Raw genomic sequence first — 24,022 nt, 5'->3', positions numbered from 1 at the left:
AACAAAACAAAAAAAACAACATTCCTCCAATCTCAGAAACTGTAAAATAAAGAATGCTTCTGAGAGAAACACTAGAAGGTATTATCAAGAGTGGTCACAGGCTGTTCAGTTTGTACACAAGCAGGGCACAACAGCTGGTGATCTTTCAAAGGTACCAACAGCCCTACTGTAAACAAAATTCTAAATGGTCTTATTAAATAAAAAACACAGAGCCAAATATAGGGGTGAAAGCCTTAGAGATCAGGGAAATAGTGATAGCCACCAACCTTACCTCTCCAGCTCTGCAGCTAGCAAAAGCATGATACTTCCTGTCTACCCACGCCTTTATTGCCTTGCTGTTCTGCCCTCTCATTGGCTCTTAGCCCAGCTACCTAACTTCCTTGTCACTGCCTGTCTGTACAGACCTCCAGGGCTTTATGGTTGGTACTGGGATTAAAGGCATGTGTCACCACGCTTGGCTGTTCCATAATGTGTCCTTGAACACACAGAGACCCTGCCTGCCAAGTGATGGGATTAAGGGCATGTGCTACCACTCCGTGACTTTTGTGTATGGCTTGCTATTTCCTTTGATCTCCAGGCAAACTTTATTTATTAACATACAAATAAAATATCATCACATTTCAGCACAAATAAAATACCACCACACTACCTTTAAAATGGTTAACTGATAAACCTGTGTGGGTGCAACAATGGCCGTTGGCATCAAAAAATTTACAGGCCTTAGAACAGCTGGTACAGCAGTGGCTAAATTCTCAATATATTAAAGAATCAACCAGTCCTTGGAATTCTCCTATATTTATCATTTAAAAGAAATCTAGAAAAATGGAGAATGATAACAGATCTAAGAGCCAGAAATAAGGTGATTCAGCCAATGGCTACTTTACAGCCTGGAATTCCTTTGCTTTCCCTATTACCTAAGGGATGCTGTATTATAGTGATTGATATAAAAGACTGACTTTTTTACTATACCTTTACAAAAACATGATGGAGAAAAATTTGCCTTCACAGTGCCTACTTAAAATAATCCTCAGCTTATTAAAAGGTATCAGTGGAAAATTCTTCCATAAGGAATGTTAAAAAGTCTTACCTTGTGTCAATATTTTATACAATTGAAAATAGTTTGTAAATGGTTTCTTCAATCTATAATTTGCCATTATATGGACAATATCTTACTAGCTGACTCAGACACAAATACCTTAGGAAAAACGTTTGAAAAAGTAAAGTATTTATTTTATTTTATTTTATTTTACAATACCATTCAGTTCTACATAACAGCCACAGATTCCCTTGTTCTCCCCCTTCCTGCCCCCTCCCCTTCCCCCAGCCCACCCCCCATTCCCGCCTCCTCCAGGGCAAAGCCTCCCCCGAGGACTGAGATCGACCTGGTAGACTCAGTCCAGGCAGGTCCAGTCCCCTCTTCCCAGACTGAGCCAAGCGTCCCTGTATAAGTCCCAGGTTTCAAACAGCTAACTCATGGAATGAGCCCAGGACCTGGTACCAATACTCGACTTCCATATGGAAAAACAAAAAACCCAGGATAACCAAAAGAATCCTGTACAATAAAACAGCCTCTGGAGGCATCACAATTCCTGACTTCAAGCTCTACTATAGAGCTACAGTAATAAAAACAGCTTGGTATTGGCATAAAAAATGACATGTGGACCAATGGAATCGAATTGAAGACCCTGACGTTAACCCGCACACCTATGAACATACGATTTTTGACAAAGAAGCCAAAAGTGTACAATGGAAAAAAGAAAGCATCTTCAACAAATGGTGCTGGCATAACTGGATATCAACGTGTATAAGGCTGCAAATAGATCCATATCTGTCACCGTGCACAAAACTTAAGTCCAAGTGGATCAAGGACCTCAACATAAATCCAGCTACTCTGAACCTGCTAGAAGAGAAAGTAGGAAGTACTCTTGAACGCATTGGCATAGGAGATCACTTCCTAAATATAACACCAGTAGAACAGACACTGAGAGAAACAATCAATCAATGGGACCTCTTGAAACTGAGAAGCTTTTGTAGAGCAAAGGATACGGTCAACAAGGCAAAGCGATAGCCTACAGAATGGGAAAAGATCTTCACCAACCCCACATCTGACAGAGGACTGATATCCAGAATATATAAGGAACTCAAGAAATTAGACATCAAAATGACCAACAGTCTAATTAAGAAATGGGCTATAGAACTAAACAGAGAATTCTCAACAGAGGAAACCCAAATGGCTGAAAGACGTTTAAGGAATTGCTCAACATCCCTAATCATCAGGGAAATGCAAATCAAAACCACTCTGAGATACCACCTTATGCCTGTCAGAATGGCTAAAATCAAAAAACACTGAAGACACTTTATGCTGGAGAGGATGTGGAACTAGGGGAACTCTCTTCCACTGCTGATGGGAATGCAAGCTTGTACAACCACTTTGGAAATCAATATGAAAAAGTAAAGAATATCTTGCTTTGTTTGGGATTACAAATTGCTCGTTAAAAAATACAAAGAGGAGATTATATTAATTACCTAGGATATAAGCTAGGTTTAAAAAAGGTTAAACCACAGAAAGTACAAATCAGGAGAGATCAATTATAAACTCAATGATTTTCAAAAATTGCTGGGAGATATTAACTGACTACAGCCCACAATTGGATTAACAACTCAAGAGCTAAGTAATTTGTTTCAAACCTTACAAGGTGATAAGGACTTAAATAGTCCAAGAAAATTATCAACCAAGGCTGAGAGAGAATTGGCTTTCATAGAAAAGAAACTATAGGATGCACATGTGGATCCTTTGGATCCAGAGCTTGATTGTATCCTGGTCATATAACCTTTTACGAATTCTCCTACAGGAGTTCTTATACAGAGAGAAGATAATATTTTAAAATGGATATTTTTTTTGCCATATAAACAGAGTAAAAAAATTGAAGACCTATGTAAAAAAGGCTTCTGAATTGATTCTGAAAGGAAATCAAGACTTCATCAATTAGCAGAAATAAACTCAGCAGAAATACCTTTTACTAATGCTGACATTGCTTCATTATGGGCAGAAAATGAACACTGACAAAGAGCTTGCAGTAATTTCTTGGGAGAGATTAGCAACAAATATTCCAAAAGCAACAGACTTCAGATTATAAAAAGAACTGATTGGATTCTTTCTCTCTTTGTGCAAGGAATACCAAGTCTGGAGCCCTACATTCTATGCTGATTCAAATAAATCAGAAAAGTCAGGTTATAAGTCAGAAATAAATTTAAGTAAAGTGGCTCAAAGCTCTTATGATTCTATTAAAAAGTCAGAATTATATGTTATTCTCATGGCATTATTAGATTTTCCAGAACCTCTTAATATAGTTACTGACTCTCAATATGCAGAAAGAGTTGTTATACATAATGAAACCACTAAACTTATTCCAGATGATTCAGAATTTACTTTGTTATTTATTCAATACAAGAAATAATCAAAAATAGAAGTCGTCCCTTATATATAACACATATCAGTTCCCATACACCAGACCCTCTGGCACAAGACAATGATGAAATTTATCAGCTGTTGATAAGAAATGTGATAGAAGCCTCAGACTTTCATAACAAGCTTATGTTAATAGCAAGGGTTTAAACAAAGATTTTTCTATCACTTGGCAACAAGCCAAGGCAATTATAAGAAAACTTCCTTCTTGTTCTTTGTATAACCAAATTCCACTACCTGCATTAAGTAATCCAAAGGGTACTCAAAGAAATGAAATTTGGCAAATGGATGTGTTTCATTTTGCCGAGTTTAGAAAATTAAAGTATGTGCACCATGCTGTTGATATATATTCAAGATTTCAATGGGCAACTGCTTTGAGTCTGAAAAAGCTGATTCTGTAATTACACATTTATTAGAAGTTATGGCCATTATGGGAATACCTGTATAAATTAAAACTGACAATGCTCCAGCATACATCTCTAGTAAAATGAAACAATTTTGTGCATATTATAGCAAAGCATATTACAGGTATACCACACAATCCTACATGACAAGTAGTTATAAAAAAAGATCTAATTGCACTTAAGATATTCTTTTTTTTTTTTGTTTTTGTTTTTCGAGACAGGGTTTCTCTGTGTAGCTTTGCGCCTTTCCTGGAGCTCACTTGGTAGCCCAGGCTGGCCTCAAACTCACAGAGATCCGCCTGGCTCTGCCTCCCAAGTGCTGGGATTAAAGGCGTGCGCCACCAACGCCCGGCCTAAAATATTCTTAATAAACAGAAAGGGGTAATAAAAACCCCTAATGATACATGACAGATTACACAATGCTTTATTAACATTAATTTTTAAAAAATGCTAATAAAAAAGAAAGGACAGCTACAGAGAGACATTGAATAGTAGAAAGAAACCACTGGACTAAGACAGCCTGTATACTTTAAAGATGTGTTGACCTCAGAATGGAAACCAGAATATGTGTTACATTGGGGAAGAGGTTTTGCTCTTCTTTCACCAGGGGAAGAAAAGCTGTGGGTACCATCAAAATTGATAAAGATTATATTCAAACAGGAGAAATCTCTTGATTAGGAGAGGCGATAGTTCATCAAATACTATGGTCATTCAACCTGTCAAGAGCTCCCCAAAGTTAAGGTTGGGGCAGAGTTTCATTTTTTGTCTTTCTAGGAGAATAAAAGCATACAACTAAGGAATTTGAAGATCACTGGACAAATGAGACATTGGAAGCAAAAGGACGAATCATCCAGAGAAAATGTCCCAATAAAAAGAGTAAATTGGTCTAATGGTATAGCATACTTCCAATAGAATAAAAATCTCATAAATCTTCCAAAATGTTTGTTTTTAATGTTCTCTACAGACATATAAGGCAAATGGTCTTTTTTGTAGTCCCAATTCAATTAAAAATTAAATCTGGCTTTTGAATTGGAGCATGACTCTCTCCGTCTCTAAACCCAAGCATGCTTGTTAAAGGAAAATCCAAAATCTCTGCCTCATGTCAGAGGAGCCACCTGGTATAGAACAGAAGAAAAACTAAAATTAGGGACTATTCTATTGCCACTAATCTCATATTCCTTTAGTTTTATTTTGACTCTTTAAAACTTTTCTTAAGGTATAAATATTATCTCAGAATTTATAAGATTAATATATATATATATATATATTTAAACCTTCTGTTGTGATATTAATGGTCATATAGAGTACTAATTCTAGAAGTAGGCTTCATCTAGCTTCTTACATGTTATTTCAGTCTTGAATCTGAAGCAGATAACTAGAACTAATATTTTGAACTCTGGATGTATTAAATAGATTCTGATCCTTTAACCTCTTGGAGATCTGTTGCATATGACATTTAAAATGTTTACGTTTTCTGCAGTGAACCATGACTATTCCTAACCATGAGCTCCAAAAGGATGTTGGAGCTCCACAATGATGAATCCACCTGGATTGTGGTAATACCACTAAGCTGACAAATATCACCCAAAGACCAGCTATTGACTACAAACTGCTCAGGAGAACTTCAAAGCATTTAGGTAGATGGTCCAGCCTCATAGACAACTCCAGTCAGGACTTCAAATAAGCCCTGCAGTCTCCCATCACACTGAGACTGGATAACAGTTAGCTCTCTCAGAACATGATTTTTATCTCAATTATTTCATGGTCCCAGAGATGCTGTTGCTCCCAGACAGCAGGAAGTAATTTTAAGAACACAATGCCCACATACCCAAGAGGTGGGGTGGGTGCTTTTTGGTCATTTGATGAATGTTTTGTTATCATTTAAGGGGGTTGTTTACAAGTTGTTATTGGTTATAGTCATAGAGGAAACTAAGCAAAGGAAAATAGATTCACGGATCTCATTCTGAAAAGAAAAAGGTGAGATATAGAAATGATGGGATATAAGAGTAGATTGTTGAATCTACTTTCAAACTAAAAAAGCAACTACTGGTCTCAAATATTTTACATTGGTATGGATTTTTGTATATTGATACAAATATAAGGTTATTTTTGTTATACTATATATATTTCTACTCTTGTTTAAGATATTTTTGTGTATTGATACAAATTTAAGGTTATTTTTGTCATACTTATTATATGTTTCTACTTTTGCTTAAGGTAGTGTACGTATGCAGCTCATTAAAAAATGTAACGTAAAGTTCTAGTCCTTGAAAGCTATTTAGGATAATAAAGAAATATAGGTTAGTTATCCAGGCAGTGGTGGCGCACGCCTTTAATCCCAGCACTCGGGAGGCAGAGCCAGGCAGATCTCTATGAGTTCAAGGCCAGCCTGGGCTACCAAGTGAGTCCCAAAAAACCAAAAAAAAAAAAAAAAAAAAAAAAAAAAGAAATACAGGTTAGTAGTTAGTTATCTATAGCAATCAAACTTATAATCATGTTAAGTATATTTTCAAGGTCAATCAAAGACATATTTTAAGTAGATAGATGTCTTTCAAATACTTCAGAGACATACAGAATATGGCATTTTAATTTTTGTTTGTTTTTATTTTGTTTTTTGAGACAGGGTTTCCCTGTGTAGCTTTGGAGCCTGTCCTGGAACTCACTCTGTAGCCAAGGCTGGCCCCGAACTCACAGAGATCCACCTGGCTCGGCCTCCCGAGTGCTGGGATTAAAGGCATGTACCACCACTGCCTGACTGGCATTTTAATGTTTTGATAACACAAGGCTTTTCATGACAGTGAGACACATCCACTCCTGGCAGCACCAATATACTTCCAAGAAGATGATGGACATTGAAGAACCTCCATAGGAGTTAACTTTCATTTGTGGCAAAGTTATACACTGGGAAAAGAAACTGCTCTTACCTTGACTGCTGACAGTATTTTGTTCAAATTGGATGAACAGGACACAAAAGAAGGCAACTGCCAAACTTAGCCAAGACAAGGTAGGACAGTCCTTCAAATTCCCTGCTTCACAGGAAAGTCTGTCTGATATTTTAGGCTCTTAGGCTGCAGATGGATGCTTCAACATTGCAAAAGAATCCTGGGGTGACTGTTTAGGAAGCCAGATGTCTCTGTTGTTTCTTAGTTTTGAAAGTTGCTTGCTCTGTACTTCCTATTTACTCAGGTAATATTTCCTTCTCAGGTCTCTGATGGAGTTGAAGATTAGATAGTTTTAGTTACAGTTTTCCTTATTTATGATAGAGAGTAAATTATGTATAAAACTTTGAAATCACCAAGATAGGATAGATAATAGAATATTTTCTCTGAATTTGCCAAATACTAAGGGCCTGGACATTGTGAATGTATTTTGTGGGGATATATTTTATACCCTAATAAACTTGCCTGAGGATCAGAGGACAGATCCAACCACTAGATTAGACACAGAGGTCAGGCAGTGGTACCACACACCTTTAATCCCAGCACTTGAAATCTCATGCCTTTTCTTGGGAAGCATTCATATCTTTAATCCCAGGAAGTAATATGACAGGGCAGAGAAATATAAGGTGTGAGGAAACAGGAATTCACTCTTTTTAGGTTGAGGATTTTGTAGAGTTAAGAACTAGTGGCTGGCTGTTCTGCTTCTCTGATCTTTCAGCTTTCACCCTGATATCTGGCTCTGTTTTTTTTTAATTTTTTTTTTTTATTAAAAGACCATCTAAGATTTCAACAACAGTATTTCTTACTTGATTATTGTTATTATTGTATATAGTTTTACTATGTTCGAGTTAAAACCTTTCCTTTTTCTTTAGACAAAAAAGGGAAATGTTGTGGGAGAATTGTTTGTGTAGCTATTCTACTAGACCAATAAAGCCATCTCGAATCAATGAAGAGAGTCAGTGATTGGCTGACCAAAATCAGCCATAGAGTTGCTGGAGTACTGAGCAGATCTGCTAGAGAGGGACAGGAAGAGAGAAGAGGGATTCCAGGGGGGATTTCCAGGGCTGGTGGATCAGGAAAAGCATGGAGGGAGGGTCAGTCAATGAACTCTCAGCTGTTCTTTAGATTTACCAGGTTTTTATCTCAATTTCTGACTCCCAAGTTTTTATTGTACTGGAACAATTTAGGAAGTCATGTCAGATGTGTGTGTTACTTTGTGCTCCATTCTGACACATTCTGTTATATGATAATGTGGGTTCAGCTCCTTCCAAAACTAGTTCTTTGTTAGTGGCTTACAGTCTGCTGTTTTGGATTATCTCTGTCTCTAGTTTCTGTCATTAATGTAAGTCAGTACAAGCTGCATGACTAACCAAGTTGGTTGTGAGGAATTGACCATCAAAAATAGTGAAATATAAAAGAAAGATTAAACTAATTCTCTACCCTGCCCTTCTCACTGTGCACAAACCAAAGCTAGACCTTTACCCCAGATGTTCAAGCTGTAAGGCTCTTGGTTCTGGAAATGCAAATGTTTGGAAAATGCTGGCTAAGTGAAGTCATTTAACTCAGAATCTCTCTGAGGCAATATTCAAGCAGTTTAGTATTCAGCTGAACTTATTCAAGATGGAACCTTCTTTTCTAGAGCTTAGTGCTCCTCCTAATGTATTCCCAGGAAGAAAGTGAGGGAAAGGACATTCTAGAAGCTGAGCTGCGGCTCAGTGGTAGAATGCCAGCCCAGCATGCACGAGCCCTGGGCTCCATCCTGAGCACAATAAGATGGTAGAAACTAGCATTGAATGAGTTGGAAAATTCTTGCCCTGCTTATATTGCCAATACCAAGGATGCTCTGAAAAAGGAGCTGAGATTGAAGCTCGGCTCCTATCTGTTGAGGAGATGAGACATGGAACTAAAAAAGCCACTCAGTTCTCTAGGCAAAGGCAGGACTATAGTGGAGTTGTTTGGGGCCAAAATAAAGGTAATCTGCCAGACTTGTGGAATCCCACACGAAGGAGACAGGTGTCCAGACAGTAATGCTGACAGGAGTTCTGCTAAGAGACTCAACAGCCCAAAGTTAGTCACAACCAAGTCACACAGATCTAGTCTCAGGCTGTGACACCTATTCAAAATTGCCCTGCCTAGTTTGGACCAGCTTGTTATGGCGGGGGATTTGTAGACAGTGAAAGAATTCACCATAGTAGGAAAAGGCATTTATTGAGTACACTGCAAGAACATGGCAGACAGGACAGTGAAAGTACTGACTGCCCAGGAGGTTGGGCAGTGACGGCTTTTACTTCGGGTCTATTGCTCTCGTTAGTGTGGAAAGTCCAACACACATACAATACAAATGAAGACTGTCCTCACCAGTCAGTATTCCATTCTACATGACAGCAGGTTGACAGGGGTGCAGCCCTGTGGTACCCAATGGCAGTTTATTTTGGTTGGCTATAGCCATGTCATGCCATTCTGCCACTTGAAGTTTGGCTGATTCAGGTTTTCCAGAAGGCTGTACGAGACAGCAGAGAATCAAGATATGAAACCAATTTAGATGTGACCAATTAGTGTGTACCAATTTCTCTGGGGATGACCTGGAGGTCCTCCACAGTCAGATACAGAGGAAGTTAAGGACACATTCTCAGTACCAGTAGTGTCATTCCAGTCTGAGCTTGCATACAACAGACCCAGTGTGAATGGAGATTTCCTGCAGTAGTAACAAAGATGTATCAAACAGTTGGCCTTGGATTTACTTAGAGCTAAATAATCAATAAAACATCTTAAAAGGATTTTAATAGTAGTTAGAAAATGAGTTGTGTGGTGGAGCATGGGGAAGTGTCATCAGATCATTTCCCACTAGGAAAATTCCAAAAGAAGGAGCCGCCGTGGCTGTGGATCCCGGGTTTATGGATTCACTGATCAAAGATTGGTCTTTGAGTCCCCCTTTCAAGAGAAAGTACAAGTCTCTAGTTGGATCTCTTGTATTTTTATCTGGAAGCCTTCTGGAAAATAGTTTTATCAGGGGCAGGTAAATCCAGTTAGTAATTCCCTGGAGTTTGATAGCTATTGGAGTATTTAATAAGACCTGGTAGAGTCCTTTTCAAATTGGTTAAAGCTGGTCATTTTTGTATGTATATAGGAGCACCAGGTCCCTTTGCTGAATATGGTCAGGCTGACAATTCTGCCTGGGGTTAGCAAAAACTCATCCTGTAATATTACCACCTATTTTACATTTTAATTATACTTTCCTGATGGATGTGTAAGATCATGCAATGTGGTCAGCTTGAGGATCTTGGGGACTACTTTCAGGGACTTGAGAGGACCCCTTGGCTCCTTTAATTTCATGTTTCCACCTACTATGTCATCTATTGGATGGTCAGGATCTTGCTGACTATGAGGTTTCTCTGTACAAATATGGAGGACATTTTCCCATGTGAAAGGACCGTCTTCATTTCCAAATGTGCGTTGGTTAGATTTTTTTTTAACCAATAAACTTTACATGATTAATTTATTATGTTTGTTTAAGTCTTGTGAATTAATGTTTTTTAACTAAGTTTACACATACTTACAAGACAATTAGAATCTTTTTGGGGGGATAATTTTATCATGTAAACTGTAATTTAACACATATCTAAAGGTGGCTTACAGAAACACATGTACTACTAAACCGAGACTATACAAGCTTTATGTTAAAACTCAGTCATAAAGCAAGTAAGACACATTAACCATTTTAAAAGCAGTGTGAATCAAAATTTGCAACAGAATGCTGTAAATTAAGATCACCGGTCTATTTGATTAAATTCTGAAATTTTTGGTTGCTGTAATCAAACACCATTGCTGTTTAGATTTTAAAATAGTTCTCTTTTGCATCCCCCATCGCAGTCCCAAGCTAGTTTGAGAATTAACCCTTATTGTCTGTATGTTAGGAACCCAGGAAACTGGTTTCTTTTTTTTTTTTTTTTTTATTTTATTTTATAATTTAATTTAATTTTACATATCAGCCACGGATTCCCTTGTTCTCCCCCCTCCCAGCCAACCCCCTCTTTTCCCCCCACCCTACCCCTCATTCTTATCTCCTCCAGGGCAAAGACTCCCCTGAGGATTGAGTTCAACCTGGTAGTGCCCTGTATAAGCCCCAGGTTTCAAACAGCCAACAAATACACTGAGTACAGGACCTGGTCCCACTACCTGGATGCCTCCCAAACAGATCGAGCTAATCACCTGTCCCACTTATCCAGAAGGCCTGATCCAGTTGGGAGCCCCTCAGCCATTGGTTCATAGTTCATGTGGGAAACTGGTTTTTTAGAAGCAGCAAAAAATAACCCAATAGTTAGACTGAGAAGTAAACATTTCTGTAGTAGCCTCACACATAAAACATATCCAGAAGAGATGCATCCGATCGCAGACATAGGCTAGCAGCTGGACCTGCAGACAAAGTGACAGTCTATGCAGTCACTTAGGAACACTGTAAGGACAGAGGAATAATTACATCAAGCAGGGTGTGTTCCTTGCACCCTTGGTAGAAGATTCACGCCTCATACTGCTTTTTAACATTTGTTTATTTATTTATGGACAGTCTCATGAGCTCAGGCTGACCTTCCACTCCTTATGTGTCTGAAGTTGACCTTGAATTCTGAATCGTCCTGCTTCCACCCTCGAAGAGCTGGGATTACAAGCATATGCCTGAAGTCTTGAAAATGTACATTTAAAAGATGCAGGAGCTGAAACTGAACCTTGAGAAGAGCCAGTGTAAGGCAAAGAAATCAAGGGTTGAGCTTGTCAGGTAGACTTAGAAGTGAGCATGTTAGTACTGTGGAAGCTGGGGTGAACGAGTATATTTTGCACATGAACTAAATGTGTGCAGTGGAGACATTGGGATGACTGTTTTGTATTACCCCTCCACTTTGGTTGAGCAGTGAAGAGTCCAGAGACCACATCATGTGGTTTCTAGAAGTAAAGTGACCTCTAGATTCTTGCCCTGCCAGCCCTATGGACCCCCAAAAGGGTGGCCAGCAGAGGTGCTTATGGACCACCTGACATTCCTTCACTCACCATTTCTGGTTTTCCCTGGCAACATTTTAACATGAGCCCTAACAGGAAGCTTTTCAATCTCCTTCCATCTCCTCCTTTTTTCCTATGATCATCCTTGCCTGTAAGCAATAGTAAGCTCTCTGGGTACTTGACCTGGTGCCCCCTCTCCCCACCATTAAATCTGTACTATTATGTAGTCACTTGGTTCCTTGTCCATCTTCTTCTTTTTCTCTTTTTGCTGACTCCACACAGGCTAGTGGTGAAACAGATTCCTCCCCAGATTCCTGTCTGTTGGAATCTTGTAAGATTGAGCATCTTTGGAAATAAGGCACCTGCTGTTGTAATTAGAAATAAGGTCAGATTAGAGAGGCCACTAAACTCAACATGGCTGGTGTTCCCCAAGAAAGGATAGAGGCACAGGGAGAAGACACCCTTGTGCTAATGAAGGCAGAGCTGGAACTAATGAATTTGCTAGCCAGGAAACAGCAAATACTGCTGGGAAATGGGATCAGGAAGATGATGCAGGGCAGTATTCTTCCAACAGGGAACAAGACCCAGCAGAAACCCTGATTTTGGATTTCTAGCTTCCAGAACTGGAAGAAGGTAGGTAACACAATCATTCAGTACATGTGTCTGAGATGTGTCCCCTCTGTGTGTTGGCTAAACACACAGTGAAATTCTAAGAGTAAGAAAGGCAGGCTGTGTGCTGTGTGACTTCCTTCCTAAATGCAAGCTTAGGGCACACAGATAGCTGTGACATCTATTCTGAATATGACCATACTTGAGATTTTGAGAACATATGCCCTCTCTAGTTACCTGTAGCCTCAGACTCAAAAAGAAGCCCCAATTCCTGGCTGGACATTTAAGCTTGTGCTCTGAGGCTTCCATTGTTTCAGACAAGGCTTCCCCCAGTGAGGTCGCCACAGTGCCCTGGCTGTCCACAGAGCCTGTCTGACGTCTCAGCTCAGAGTGTGTTTACCCTTGGCAAAAAGAAACTTCCTGTTTCAGAGGAAAAAAAAAGATTTAAGAAGGATTGTAAATGGACTCCCGAGACTCCTTGAATGGCAAATAGCTTTTAAAAGACAACACTTTAATGGGCCATGAGTAACTGAGGCAAAAACAAAAGTATTGAATATCCTTTTAAAGGTATATGAGTTTAAAGAGCAAGAAGGGAATCGATTTGGCAAAGTTTCCCCTGGATTTTATAGAATTCAAGATGCTTGGAAATTTTCTACCTACACGCCCACACACAACTGCAAAATTTTATAAATTTTATAAATGACCTGAGGAGACAACAAAAATGATACAGTGCAAATCCAAACAGCATGCAGCTTCTGCATCACTGCCCGATGGAAACATTTATCTCTTTTATAAGCTGCTCTCTGTGGATGGGGGTGGGGGGATGCAGAACCAAGGCAGACGGGCAGGGAGAGAAGATTGGGCTCTCATGGCTGCTTTAAATGCATGTTCCCATAGAACTGAAACGGAGCCATGCATGGTACAGTGGAAACTGTTAGCGTCTGGGAGAATAGCGGACTAAGGATCTTCATGTTCCCTGGGAATTTTATGGCACCAAATTAGCAAGTTCACTTTACAGAAAAGTAAATAAAGCTTAGTACCAAATTGACTAACTGTTTAATCCAACTCTTCTGCAGCTTTAATGGCCTGACAGTGATAAAACAAGCAAGAGCTTTGTGTCGGTCAAGCAGGGAAACCTCTTCTGCACTGTGTGGCTGTAGCCCTTGACAAAGCTTGTACCTGCCTGGACTGCACCTTACAGAGTTCTTAGCAATTTGAAAAATACATTACTGGAAATAAACTACTGCACTGACTGCAGAATAGAAGGCAAAACCAGACACAGTTCTGACAAATCCCCAACCTCTCTTGAGTACTTACTATATACCAGGTACTAGAATACACCTCAGGAGATGGAGGCATTCATGTGGTCCAGAATCCCAGGCTTGTGGGGAAGATGGACATTGATGTTTGGGCTTGGTGATGACTGGTTTCAGAGTCCACTTCACTAGACCTCAGGGGCTCAGCTATTTGGTTAAGTCTTCCTTAGATGGTCTTCTGAGGATGCTTGTGAATGAGATTAACCTTTAAATTGGTGGAAGGGGTCCAGCAGATTTTCCTCCCCAAGGTGGGTGGCGAGTGTCCCCTTCCTTGCAGGCATGGGAGGGTGAAAAACTAAAGAAGGGGCAGTCTGTTCTCTGTGCCTCACTGTTGAGTCCAGAAATGGCTCGACTTGGGCCTTTAACCTAGAACTGCCTGCCCCCTGCAGCTCTCCTGACGTGTAAGCTTTCTGACTGAGCAGAACAACATGTTGGCTCTCCTGGGCACCCAGCCTTCCGATAGCGGGGAGGTGTTTGCAGCTTCTATAATCACAAGCACCAGTTCCTTACAGTTACTCTGACCTCACTCCTTCCCATCATCCCTCTGTTCTATTAGTTCTGCTTCTCAGGGGTTTGAAGATGGCTAGCTTCACAGGCTGATTCTAGGAAGCCGGGGGGGAGGGGGGAGTGAAAGAGGTGAGACAGGGAAAGAAAAAGAGGGAGACTAACATTGGCTTCCACCGTAGTCTGGAGACAGTGTAGAATACAGTTGGTATGTCAGTTTGCCCGAGGGTGAGGGACATGGCTGTTATCATCCCACTGGAACCCATCACTTGGTATGGGCTGCTCCTGGGCACATTAACTCTCCAGCCCTTTGGATTTTCACAAGAGCTCCCTCCCTCCCTCCCTCCCTCCCTCCCTCCCTCCCTCCCTCCCTCCCTCCCTCCTTCCCTCCTTCCCTCTCACTCAGGTGGATTCAGGCATGGAGGAAAGTGTTCTGTGAAGAATGCATTACTTTGGGAAGACTATAAATCTACACAAAAATAACCTGAGTCCCTAGTGTCTACTTTATATGATGAAACAGCAGACTATTCTTTTGGATCTTTGTTGATGTTGCTGCACCTGTATTCTCTGATCAGATGAGGGATAATTAATCTGGCTATAATATTCAAACTTGAAGTTGAAAGACACAGGCCTGTGTGTGTCACATGGGGGAATCTCATGATTGATGATCTTTTGTTATGATGAAGATTTTCATGATTCTGCTTAATCTTCATAGTAGGGTTCTTTAAGACCTAGTTTGGTATTTACAAACTAACATAACAGAGACAAGAGTTCCTGTGAGAACAGGGAGGGACATAGTCAGTGAGCATATGATTGTGGTATAAGGAATGGAGTCCAAAATCTGGGGTCAATGCATCATAAGCCAAGGGAAAAACAATTGAAACAAATCCCCATGAAAATATAGAATAAATTTAGACTACATGTGAGCTTGAGTTAGTACAACCCAAGGTGTATATAGTCATATTTGAATGGTAATTTCATTACCTGGCTATGGAAAGATAAATGATTCAGAAAAAAAAAATGAACTGGAATACCTCGGTAGGTTTGCAGAAGAAATCATATTAAATGGAATAAGCTGATACTTGGCAATTCATAAATAGACAACAGAGTCCATTTAGACTGTAAATTATAGTCTAATTAGGTAAAAAGTCCAGATTTATACAATGCAGCCAGTCAGAAATTAAACTGCAATATAAATTTAACCTGGGTAACATTATGATGCCTACTGTTTAATTTGAGTTTACAGTTTAGGGCAAGTGGGGATGGCTGTCCTGGGAGCTTGCTTCTTAGCCAGAGGCAATAAACAGTATCCTCTATCTGCCTCCTAAAGAGAGTCCAAAGAAAGTCCCAGTCTAGCTAACAGGAGCTGCCCACAGGTATTTCAAAAAGTCCAGGGGCTGTGCTCTGCATAGGAACCCATGTTCCTCTGTCTGGTGGGCACACTTTTCTACAGTATTCAGTGAAAAGGGGGAAGTTACCGCAACAAGTTCAGCTCCATTCTATCAAGGGCTAAGCCACTCCGAAGCCTGTGCCTACCACAAACAGACCTTTTCAAGGCTGGGAAAACTGGCAAGATGCGTGGTAGCAGGGCAAGTACTCAGGAGCAGGGCAGGTACCCAGCAGCAGGATAGGCACTGAGCATCAGGACAAGCACTCAGCAACAGGCTAAGTGGTCAGTGTCAGAGCGGTCAGTGACTCAGCTTAGGGCAGGCCCCTGGCAGCAGGGTAAGCCTTGGCGGCAGCGTGGGTCCTCAGCAGAAGGATGGGCAGGCCCTCATTTACAGGATAGATACTCAGTATGTGTGGAAGAGAGGAACAAATAACTGGCTTGGATCCAGCCGTGAATGTGAGACTCAGACCAGTGTCGAGCAGGCCCAACTTCAATAACTGCAAGCTTACTAGGAACGCAGTCCGCCTGCAATTTTTGTTTGAGGTTTTGTCATTGTTGTTGTTTGTTTGCTTTTTTTGTCGTTTAGTGTGAAGGCTCAGAGAGTTTCTGTTCCTTACCCTTATCCACCTTTCCCTGGATCAAGGTTGGACCTTCATGTGTTCAGTTTCTATTGGCCGGGGAATCTTGCAACTCATATGTAGTTGATTAGTATGTAAAATGCTATCTGAGCCAAAATAATATATATACTGTCTAAAAAGTCTGGGAACAGGGCATAAACTTATTTCAAATAGTTCACTAGTTAAAATTTCAAGTAATATACTTATTATGCTTGTCTTCTACAGACACCTTTCTAGGCAAAGTAAGTAAAATTAAAGCAATAAGTTCAAGCTTTACTGGAAAATGTACACTAAATATACCATTCCCTGTACATCCAGCATCTTCAGATGCTCTGTGGTGCACTCATTGCAAGTTTGGTTCAGATTGAAATAGGATCTTGGCTTTAAATTCAAATGTACTTCATCTGAAAAGGCCCTCCCCAACCCCTGAAGGACGGACAATACACTCAATGTTTTATTTGGCCGTGTAAAGAAGCTTCTGCTTAAAAGTGAGATTTCATTTGTTTGAAGAGGTGTTTTTTTTTTTTCCATCTTGAAATGATACATGTCTCAGCAAGTTTATTTCATATTCTTTGTATGGATTAAAAGAGAACAAGTGCCTCAACATTTATTTTCAGGTGTCCACTTACAATACGTTCTGGAGTAAAATCCATAAAGATGGAGGTTTGGGCTTGATCCACGTTTACTTTCTGTGAAAAAAAATGTTTTAAAAGGAGAAAATAATAAATTTGAGGTAGGAAATAGGGAAAAGTGCATAATATTCTCCATCAACAAGAAGTCTTTGCAATATCCCCAGAAGCCAGCAAGCTCCATATGCTCTATAAACCCTCTTTACAGGGGAACTTAATGGATTGGATTTGTAGCAGGTTAAATGAGATTTTTCTTTTTTAAATGATCGAGTTTTTGCAGGCAATAGCCTTCCTTCTTTGAACAGAACCACCTTGCTTTCAAATACTCATGAACATTTCCCCACCAGCCTTGTGTCAAGCGATTCTGAATTTGCAAATAAATTTTCCCTTCAGAGTTTAGCTTTACGGTGGTGGCATATCTCAGTTTTGTTCTCATGGCCTATCATGAGTCCTTCTAACCTTTGATGTATTAATGTCTGTCTTAGTTAGGATTTTTTATTGCTGTGAAAGACACCATGACCATGGCAACTCTTACAAAGAAAACTTTAAATTGAAGTGGTGACTTACAGTTTCAGAGATTTAGTCCATTATCATCATGACAGGGAGCACAGCAGTGTGCAGGATGTGGTACTGGAGGTGAGAGTCCTGACTCAGAGGCAACAGGAAGTCGACTGACTGTCACACTGAGTGAAGCTTGAGAAAAGAGACCTCAAAGCCTGCTCCCACAGTGACACACTTCCTCCAACAAGGACACATCTCCTAATAGTGCCACTCTCTTTGGGGGCCATTTTTTTTCAAACCACCGCAATATCTAAGTTCAAGGATAACATGAAAAGCTTTCAACATTCAGTTCACTGTCATTCAGGCCAATGAGAGACTGAACATCTAGCTGTCATGGAGGATATGCAGCTGATCATGGACAGGGTTAGGGTTGTGGTTGTGGTATGGCAAGGAGTTGAGGTTATGGTTATGATTAGGGCTAGGGGTGGGGTTGGTTTTGGGGTTAGTGTTAGAAGTAGGATTGTGGTTACTATTAGAGGTAGGATTAGAATTAGGATTATTGTCGAGCTAAGGTAAATTAGTCTTAAATTTGAGTTGGGCATAGGGAGGCACCTTCTTCTTGTAGTTCCTCAGAATCATCTTTGCCTCAGGCTGTGACATCCTCCTGAGCCCTGGACCCACCCTGTCCATCTCTGTCAGCTGCCACCCTCTGGGCCCCTTTGTGTGGAACTGAAGGTATCATCACCACAGGCTATGTCCTTGGCCCCTGGCTTTGCTCTCCTACCCCCAGCTTGCAGCCCTGGCCGAGAATTTGAAAACTTTTTGTGCAATTACTACACTCTGCTTTCTCTGAAAACCTGTTGTCAGTAAATATCTGAGACATTAAAAAAACCAAAACCAAAGCCAAACAAAACTCATCAACAAGATCCCCAAACTCCTTTTGGCTCTTGTTTCTCACCTTAGTACACTTCACCAGCTATAGCCGTGCTGGGCTGTGAGACATGGGTACAGTGGGTATTCCTGAACAGGGTCAAGGCTGGAAGGGTGAGGTCTGATGAGGATGATAGAAAATCCATCAAAATGGTAACGAACGTAGTAAAAAGCAACCCAATCAAAGTAATGTTAGGAGAAAATTGCTTCTAAAACAATGTTAGTTTGTTAAGAAAAGCCTTCTTGCTGCATTGTGGCCCCCATCCTATTTCTTTCCATTTGGGGTGCGCAGTGGGATGCTCTTTCATCTCAAGGTGGACTCCTTGTTGAGGTTGGGTTGTGCAGCCTGCACCTTCTAGTCTAGGAAGAAGGCTTAGCTGGCTGAAAATGTAATATGTTTTGTACTTGCACTTTCCCCATAAAAACCCACAAGAGAAACATGTTTGTTTGCCTTCCTGACCTTTAATCAATTATTGCTGGGCTTAGAGACACATTTTTCTCTGTACCTAACACTCCAACACTATGTATTGAGATACTAGGGTGTAATACGTTCTTTTTGTATCCCCTTGGACACCTGCCAAGGGATGGTTAGTGTGGTTAGGGTGGGGGCAGGAGAGCAATGATGCTTTTCTGTTTTAAGTATCTGATCCCTGTAACTGGGAAATATCAGTCCACAAATACAGAAACGGATGGACATGATGTGTGGACATCACTTTAGTTCTTCACAGGAAGACAGAACACTGCAACTTAGGATCCAGGCTCACAGACAGTGGTGCATCTGACAGGACCACCCTGAAGGACTTCTCACCTACACTGGGACCATGATTTCTTCTCTCCCTTCCCCCCTTCCTTCTTCCTGTGCTCCCCCCCCCTCTTCTTTATATACAAGTGTGTTTCATTACAAACATAAACTGTATTTGAGAATATAGTTCAAATCCTTGACTGTGTTCAAGGTTGTTAAGTTTTCATTACTGTAACAAATGTTCAAGATAATAAATTAAAATATTTATTTATTTATTTAATTAATTACATGGGTGTTTTACCTGCATGTATATCTGTGTACCATGTAAGTACCTAGTGCCCTTGGAGGTCAGAAGAGGGCATCAGCTCCCCTAGAGTTTCAGATGGTTGTGAATCACCATGTGGGTGCTAGGAATTGAACCCACATCCTCTGGAAGTGCAGCCAGTGCTCTTAACTGCTAAACTCTCTCTCTAGCTGAAGATAAACAATTTATAAAGGGAACAGTCTGCCTTGGCTTGCATGATCTGCTTGGGCCCATGGCTTCAGGCCTCTGCCAAAGTGACGGAAGTGGAATTCCCAGTGGAATAACACTAGTCACTGGGAATAATGAATGAAAAGAGAACGAGACTGCACTGCTACAGTTCTTTTCAAGGTCACGTCTCTAGTTTCCTCAAGCCTGTTACTAGTTCCCATGCCATTTTATTTGGAGACAGAATCTCACTATGTAGCTTACCTTGGCCTTGAGCTTATGATTCTCCTACCCCAGCCTCTGGAGTGATGGAATTGCAGTCCTGTGCCACCACACCTGGCCTAGATGTCACTTCTCAATGTTTCTACCATCTTTCACCAGTGCTAAGACCAGGACAAGAGTTTAAGCACTTGTATCTGTCTGGACACTTTGGATCAGAACTGTAGCAGACATCGTGACTCGTGACAACTCATTTATAAGATAATGATTACAGAGCAGGTAGCAACACACCAAAGAATCTGGTGCCTAAGCACATGGAGGAAGGCCGTACGATCTGTTTTCTTCCACCCTGGGTTGTTTTGTTGTAGTTGCTGACAGAGTTAGCATTTGTGGGTAGCTCTGCCTGAGGTGTAGGCAGAGCAACCTGAAGCCATTGTGTACCTGTGAAGAAGCCAGTGGATCCAGGGTTCTGAGTCGCAGGTGTCCTATAGAATTAAAGCCCTCCTATGCTAAGGCTTATTTAAGTCAAAGAGTAGTCATGTTCTACAGACCGTCTCAAGCCTTGGGATTTGACTTAGCACGGTGGAAAAGTGATATGCATTCAGCAGAAACAGGATCTGAAATTTTGTGTCTGGATCACTTCCTAGGCTAACAGTATGATCATGTAGTCTGATCCTCTCTCATGATGATGGATAGGGCTCCTCGTGGACCCCTTCCTCATGAGGGAACACACCTCACCCTGCCTTACACTGCCCTGGGCATGTGGGATGACTGGTAGGTCAGGATATTTTCAGTTACTATGGTTTTGTTAAGGGATGTGACCACATCCTGACAAGCTGCCTCTGTGTGTATATTAAAAACATTACCTGGGGCTGGGATGTGGCTCAGTGGCAGAAAAATCACTGAGTAGTTTAAGGACCTGGATTCCATCCCAGCACTGAAAAGAAATAAGAGAAATAACTTTTTCTATGTGGTGAATGTGTTTCATGATGAATATCACTCCCAAGTTGTAGTTAAAATTTGGGGGAACTGTGGACCTTACATATCCCATGGACAGAAGGAGTGCAAAGAACCTATGTAAGCCTGTCTCATGGCAGCCCTGTTATACACAAATAATTAGATCATCATTTCTGTTTTTTTTCCCCCTCCTCCAACTGAACGGCCAGCTCTTTGGCCTGGCTCTTCTGCACTCAGAGTGGCTTTTCTTGGTGTGTGTCCTCTTTTGTTTAACCACCCGGAAATTGAAGTGCTTCGGGCACTTTTCATTCTTGCATAAATCCTTGGCTGCTTTTCTTTCCGATATTTGGAAAGTCAAAGTATCATGGGAGCTGCCAAGTGTGCTGGGGTGAGAAGTGGAGAACATCCCTGGCATTGCATTTCCTTCTGCGCTTTTCCAGCTCACTGGGAACACCTTGAAGCAACCTCTTCAGGCCTGGGGTTCTCTAGGGATGTGATTCTTTATGTCACCTCACCCCCAAATAGTTTAATTCCAAAAATCACCCACTGAAGCAGATTTGGATTACCAAGCAACTGTGTCAACCACCTGGCAAGGCAGCACACCATTTCCCAGGATGGGGCATGGGTGCAGAGAAACTTATCCAAACGTTTGTCATGCCCTGATTGGCTGTTAGGTGAAGCCTGAGACCTTCTTCCCTCTTTTGATTTAATGGGAACAGGTCAAAGGGCTGCTGAAAAGCACACAACACTTCTAGTTTAAAATAGATCTTGGAAGACATTGAAAGAAGAAGGAGGAATGTGAGAACGCGATGGATGAGGGTTCTTTGATCCTAAACCCAGTCAGAATTTTAATTAACTGTATGTGGATGACCAGAAAGAAGACTCTCTCGTAGGATAGGTCTTTCCACATGAGATAGAAGTTCCAAGAAAGGGCATAATTGTCCCAAGTCCTAAGAATCTACCATGAAGCTCAGGGAGCTATTGAAAAAGAGTCTTCTTTATTTCCATGTATTTTAAACTTGTAAAATCATCGGTGATTCAGGAAGGGAATGATTGACTTCAGATTACACATCATATACACCATGCATACACCAGGATGAGAGAACTGGCACCCCTCCCCCCTTGGATTCCTTAAGGGTTCTGGACAAAGTTAGGGGTGAGGATTGCATAGGATCAGAAAACTCAAAGAAAAGAACATGTAGAGGCTGATCCAAGATAAAGAGATAAACACAGAAGACAGGGGGGAGTCAGTGGAGACCATGTGTGGCCGAAGCCAAGCCACAGAAACATCTCTAATGGTAACTGGAACCAAAGCTGTGGAGAAATTCAATGGAAGGATCCTGGAAGACTGGCACTGTGTGTGAGCAGAGGGAGGTTTTTGTTGAACTTGAAGGATCCCTTTGAAGTAAGAAGAAAGTGACACTTGACAGACTTTCCATGAGGAACTAAGCAGGTCAAGAAATAGGTATATTTGTTCTTCTTAGCCACAAGAAACAGGAGGTGAAACTGATGTGGCTAGCCTCAAGAGCTAATTCCAGGGAGAGTCTCTGAGCACTCTTCCCAGCTTTTCTCCATGATGGGACTTAGACATCACAGATCAGTGTTCAATCCCATGTGGAGATTCTGAGAAGTGGATGGGATTTGGGACAAGATAATGTCTGTGGTGGAGTGAGATTCTGTTCCACTCGTAAAGCCAAGTGGGAGGGATGAGGGAAGGGACTCACCAAGGCTCCCTTTCTTTCATCTAAGAAAAGCCCCTTGGAATGGCTGGGCATTGACTACTGTTATGGACAATGGAGTAGAACATGATAAACCTTCCAAAGATCTGCTTCAGTTAATCATGGTAGGTAAAGGCATTGGTATACATGCAGGTCCTGATGCATGTGAAGACATTGGGTAATGATGATAAGGGAAGGCATGGCTAAGCATTGGAGTGGTAGCTTCTGACGTCAGTATACATTGAAGTAACTCAGTGCTAAACCCACTCACCTCCATTATACGCTAGAGGTGAGTTCCAGGAATTGACTATAATCTCCCAAGGAGAATCAAGTGTTTAACCACATTTAGGGATTGTGGTAACAGAGTCAATTTTTCTAAGTATGCTTTCTGAGCACATCATTGGCAACCATGTGAGAACTATTGGAAATGGAGAAAGTCTGGACCCATTGCAGACTTCTGAATCAGGAACTCTGGGGATGGGTCCAGGTGTTTCTGACAATAATTCTTCTCATCATCTCTGATGTGTACTGAAATTTGTGAACCATACCTGGCAAAGCTAGGTATGGTGGTGTAAAAAGCGGGCATCTATTTCTAACATCACTACAGCCCAATGCCTCAAAGAGCAGATAGCATATTTGTTTCCAAGACACTTAGGGTTCAGGTTGAGAAATGGTTGCCGAAAGTGGTGCAGTGTAGACAGGTCAGTGTTGTGAGGCTTTGGTGACTAAAGTGGCATTGCAGAGACTTTGCTGCTGTTGCTTTTGCTTTTACTTTTAGGAAAGGATCTTACCACATGGCCAGAATGGCCACTGATTCGTAACAACTCTCTTGCCTTAGGCCCCTGAGTGCTAGATCTATCAGCATGAGCGTCCGTGCCTCATTTCATTGTAGCTTTTAAGCTTCAGTGACAAGGTGACTGTACACACACACACACACACACACACATACACACACACACACACCCACCTCACAGTTTCATACACTTTTTTCTTTAGTTCTCCATATTGCTTCTTAGAAAGCCAGAGCCCTACTCGTCAATTTTCCACTGCTATGGGAAAATAGCCAAAGTTGAGTCATTTGAAAAGAAAAGATTTATTTAGCTCACAGCACAAGAGGCTGAAAGTCAAGGATCAATGGTCCCATTGATTTGACATCTGGTGAAGGCTTCTTGATGAACAGCATCGTGGCAGGAGGGTTTATGTGTGTTGGGGCATGCGTGGTGAATCACAGATTGTTTCTGGAAACTTGAAGAGAAAGGAGGTCGGACTTCCTTGTTATAACAATCTACTCCCCAGAGAACTATCTCATATGCTAATCTGTCATTGAATTCTTTTGAAAGCAGTGTTCTCATGACTTAATTAGTTTGTTCTAAGCCACTTAAAGGTTCCATCTCCCAGCATGGCCACACTGAAGACCAAGCTTCAAATTACACACTTTTGAGGGTTCATTCAAATTACACTCAATGCACAGGTGAGCCTAAAAGGAATTTTCCCTTTTGAAGGTCTCCCTGTTTTTGCTTAGATATCAGAAGAAACTGTTCATGATTCTTGTAACTTAAGAAAAGACCAATGATCAAACCAGGATATGTCTCTCTGATAAGTTCTGTTTTCTTCCTGCATGAA

The sequence above is a fragment of the Peromyscus leucopus genome, chromosome 5 (genome assembly GCF_004664715.2).
Source record: "Peromyscus leucopus breed LL Stock chromosome 5, UCI_PerLeu_2.1, whole genome shotgun sequence".
Lineage (NCBI taxonomy): Eukaryota > Metazoa > Chordata > Mammalia > Rodentia > Cricetidae > Peromyscus > Peromyscus leucopus.
The sequence above is the reverse complement of the archived record's forward strand: the minus strand, read 5'-3'. Positions refer to the sequence as shown.